The 4,889-nt window shown below is 47.2% G+C and overlaps 1 pseudogene; it reads right to left on the reverse strand.

Moving 5' to 3' along the window:
- Window positions 1–2,887: 2,887 nt before the first annotated feature.
- On the reverse strand, window positions 2,888–3,006 carry LOC124709277 (annotated as a pseudogene).
- Window positions 3,007–4,889: the final 1,883 nt, after the last annotated feature.

The raw sequence follows: 4,889 nt of genomic DNA on the forward strand, positions 1-4,889 counted from the left end.
TTTTCCCGGAACATGTTTGTACTTCCTCCTTTCATCAATCAACTGAAGTATTTCTTGTGTTACCCATGGTTTCTTCGCAGCTGCCTTCTTTGTACCTATATTTTCCTTCCCAACTTCTGTGATGGCCCCTTTTAGAGATGTCCATTCCTCTTCAACTGTACTGCCTACTGCGCTATTCCTTATTGCTGTATCTATAGCGTTAGAGAACTTCAAACGTATCTCGTCATTCCTTAGTACTTCCGTATCCCACTTCTTTGCGTATTGATTCTTCCTGACTAATGTCTTGAACTTCAGCCTACTCTTCATCACTACTATATTGTGATCTGAGTCTATATCTGCTCCTGGGTACGCCTTACAATCCAGTATCTGATTTCGGAATCTCTGTCTGACCATGATGTAATCTAATTGAAATCTTCCCGTATCTCCCGGCCTTTTCCAAGTATACCTCCTCCTCTTGTGATTCTTGAACAGGGTATTTGCTATTACTAGCTGAAACTTGTTACAGAACTCAATTAGTCTTTCTCCTCTTTCATTCCTTGTCCCAAGCGCATATTCTCCTGTAACCTTTTCTTCTACTCCTTCCCCTACAACTGGATTCCAGTCGCCCATGACTATTAGATTTTCGTCCCCCTTTACATACTGCATTACCCTTTCAATATCCTCATACACTTTCTCTATCTGTTCCTCTTCAGGTTGCGACGTCGGCATGTGTACCTGAACTATCGTTGTCGGTGTTGGTCTGCTGTCGATACTGATTAGAACAACCCGGTCACTGAACTGTTCATAACGAATCCTACACTTGTTATACCATTTTCTGCTGCTGTTGATATTACCCGATACTCATCTGACCAGAAATCCTTGTCTTCCTTCCACTTCACTGACCCCTACTATATCTAGATTGAGCCTTTGCATTTCCCTTTTCAGATTTTCTAGTTTCCCTACCACGTTCAAGCTTCTGACATTCCACGGCCCGACTCGTACAACGTTATCCTTTCGTTGATTATTCAATCTTTTTCTCATGGTAACCTCCCCCTTGGCAGTCCCCTCCCGGAGATCCGAATGGGGGACTATTCCGGAATCTTTTGCCAATGGAGAGATCATCATGACACTTCTTCAATTACAGGCCATATGTCCTGTGGATACACGTCACGTGTCTTTAATGCAGTGGTTTCCATTGCCTTCTGCATCCTCATGTCGTTGATCATTGCTGATTCTTCCGCCTTTAGGGGCAATTTCCCACCCCTAGGACAAGAGAGTGCTCTGAACCTCTATCCGCTCCTCCGACCTCTTTGACAATGCCGTTGGCAGAATGAGGCTGACTTCTTATGGCGGAAGTCTTCGGCCGCCAATGCTGATTATTTATCAAAGTTTGGGCAGTGGCGGGTATCGAACCCGGGACCGAAGACGTTTTGATTATGAATCAAAGACGCTACCCCTAGACCACGGGTATGCTCTGTAAAGTAGGACAGATAGTGATGTGTGGCATCTCTGTCGGATGAGCGAAATGCTGGTGCACGCATTAATGTTGCGGAGCACACCATTCATCATACATTATTTAACGTGGAGCTCTACGGCAGACCACCCCTACGTATTTACATGTTGACCCAATGACATCCGCCACTGTCGCTGGTTCCAATCCTGCCTCGGGCATTGATGTGCGTGATGTCCTTAGGTTAGTTAGGTTTAAGTAGTTCTAAGTTCTAGGGGACTGATGACCTTAGAAGTTAAGTTCCATACTGCTCAGAGCCATTTGAACGCAATGACATCCTTAATTACGATTGCAGCGGACACGGTACTATCGGGATTCGACCATCGGTGGCTCGAAGCGTGCAGAGCGCGAAGGACGCTGGCTGGTGGGATCAGCATTATCCTGTGGGAGACACTCTCCTGCGCCAGTAAGGGACCTGCGGTAGTAATCGAAGACACGCCGACAGCTGCGAACCACCTGCAGCCCTTCATACTTGATGTCTTCTCTGACGGCGATGTCGTCTTTCGGCGATAGAACTGTCCGTGTCTCGGAGCCAGAAGTGTGCTGCAATGATTTGAGGAGCATTATAATGAACTCACGTTGATGTCTCGAACGACCAAATTCGCCTGATGTGAATCGTATGGAACCCATCTAGGTCGCTGTCGGGCACCACCACCATATACGCAACTCAGCGGCCCGTTATTTATGAGAATTACGTGACCTGTGCGTAGACATCTAATGCCACATACCTCCACAAACCTACTAACAGACTGTAAGGTTCTTGATACGCAGAATCAGCGGTGTATTTCGTTCCAAATACGGACAAACTGGCTGTTTAGCAGGTAGTCATAATGTTTTGGCTCATCAGTGTACGTAAATGGCATTCGAATGGGATACAATGCGTGTGCATGGAACCTGCACAAATTCCGTTTGCAGCAATCCAAGCTGTGGTTGTGGGGGTCCAAATCAGACCACGTGGCACGTTGCCAAGGAAGGAAAATTGAGATCCTACCTGAATGGTCCAAACGACTTTTTCATTGCTTCCAAACCTCGTCTGTATAAGGCTACTGAAGTTTAGCACATAGCAGCTGTTCGATTAAATAAAATTTGTACTTATGCCGTATTCATTTTCGTATTTTTATGTAATTTATCAGTAGTGCAGTACGCTAAATAAATAAATTCAGGATGGATTTTATGAGGCGGTTATCTTGCATATAATGCACTCCGTCATCAGGCCACAAGAGGCCTTTCGGGACCATCCGACCGCCATGTCATCCTCAGCTGATGATGCGGATAGGAGGGGCGTGTGGTCAGTACACCGCACTCTCGTCATTGCGATGGTTTTCTTTGACCAGAGCCTCTACTATTGGTCGAGTAGCTCCTCAGTTGGCATCACGAGGCTGAGCGCACCCCGAAAAATGGCAACAGCACATGGCGGCCCGTATGGTCACCCAGTCCAAGTGCCGGCCCCGCCCGACAGCGCTTAACTTCGGTGATCTGACGGGAACCGGTGTATCCACTGCAGCAAGGCCGTTGCCCATCTTATATATAAGGGTATTATAAAAACATTCATCCGATTTCTCAAGATTATATTTTCTACCTGAATGACGATAGAAAACTGAGATGAGTTCTGACTTACGTGTCTAAATTAAATATTTACCTCGGCGCCAGTCGTAAGTTGACAGTTCATGTGATTGCCAGTACTGGTCTACCGCCGGCCGCTGGTGGCCGAGCGGATCTAGGCGCTACAGTCTCGAACCGCGCGACCGCTACGGTCGCAGGTTCAAATCCTGCCTCGGGCATGGATGTGTGTGATGTCCTTAGGTTAGTTAGGTTTAAGTAGTTCTAAGTTCTAGGGGACTGAGTCCCATAGGGCTCAAAGCCATTTGAACCATCTGAACTTGTCTACCTCTGTAGCACAGTCATTAACTAGGCAATGGGCAACGAGATGTCGATGACACAGTTACAAAATGAGTTTTGCGTTTTCCGCTCCAAAAAGTTCAAATCACTCACTACCCAGCTTTGGCCGAGTATACGGGAATGCGCCCCCTACGGCTAAAAACATTCGTTGAAAACCCCAGCAGTTTCAAGACATTTGTTGGTTATTTTAAGGCAAATTCACAATTCCCCTACCTCTACGCCTTTGAAGACATAGATCGCATTTTCAAAGCTTTACACTTGCTCTATAGAAGTCTCCCAACTCCGTAGCCGAGATCGCCAAGGCACGCTTGTGCGGTAGCGCTCGGCTAGGAGGTACACCGGTTCGAATTCTGCTGGTATAACTTTTTCACTGCAATCGAGGGGACGAGAGGTGGAGGCGTAAAGTTCCTACTCAGCAGTCTTTGCTCCAATGTCCCCAACTAAACTCCGAACGTCTCCGCTGTGCCACACGGAATGACATTGCCACAGTCGGATAGGGACGTTGAGTTCGGCGGGACCCTTGGCGGTATTTCCACCGTCCCCTTCATCCACAACAACACGAGCCGAACACCACACTTTACAACCAGTAATCACAGTCATCCATGCAACACAAAGACACAACTGACACCTCATAACAGGTTAGAAGTTGGCAACGGCAAACCAGCTCCACAGGCACCTTCCCTAGCTCGTCGATGCAGTATATCTGTATCAGCCACACTACGCTCATTCCCTGAGTGGACTACGGAAGTATACTCGTCGTGCTAGAGCAGACTTTGCCACTCCTCGTACGTGTGTCTGAAGTGCTTTGCTTCGACGATTGTGTGCAGAACTATACAGGCTATTCACGATGGCGATAAATACACTGTTGGCCATTAAAACTGCTACACCAAGAATAAATGCAGATGATAAACGGGTATTCATTGGACAAATATATTATACTAGTACTGACATGTGATTACATTTTCACGCGGTTTGGGTGCATAGATCCTGAGATATCAGTACCCAGAACAACCGCCTCTGACAGTAATAACGGCCTTGATACGCCTGGGCATTGAGTCAAACGGAGCTTGGATGGCGTGTGCAGGTACAGCTGCCCATGCAGCTTCAACACGATAGTACAGTTCATCAAGAGTAGTGACTGGCGTATTGTGACGAGCCAGTTGCTCGGCCACCATTGACCAGACGTTTTCAATTGGTGAGAGATCTGGAGAATGTGCTGGCCAGGGCAGCAGTTGCACATTTTCTGTATCTAGAAAGACCCATACAGGACCTACAACATGCGGTCGTGCATTATCCTGCTGAAATGTAGGGTTTCGCAGGGATCGAATGAAAGGTAGAACAACGGGTCATAACACATCTAAAATGTAACGTCCACTGTTCAAAGTTCCGTCAACGCGAACAAGAGGTACCGAGACGTGTAACCAATGGCACGCCATACCATCACGCCGGGTGATACGCCGGTATGGAGATGACGAATACACGCTTCCAATGTGCGTTCACC

This window comes from Schistocerca piceifrons, chromosome 7 (genome assembly GCF_021461385.2).
Source record: "Schistocerca piceifrons isolate TAMUIC-IGC-003096 chromosome 7, iqSchPice1.1, whole genome shotgun sequence".
NCBI lineage: Eukaryota > Metazoa > Arthropoda > Insecta > Orthoptera > Acrididae > Schistocerca > Schistocerca piceifrons.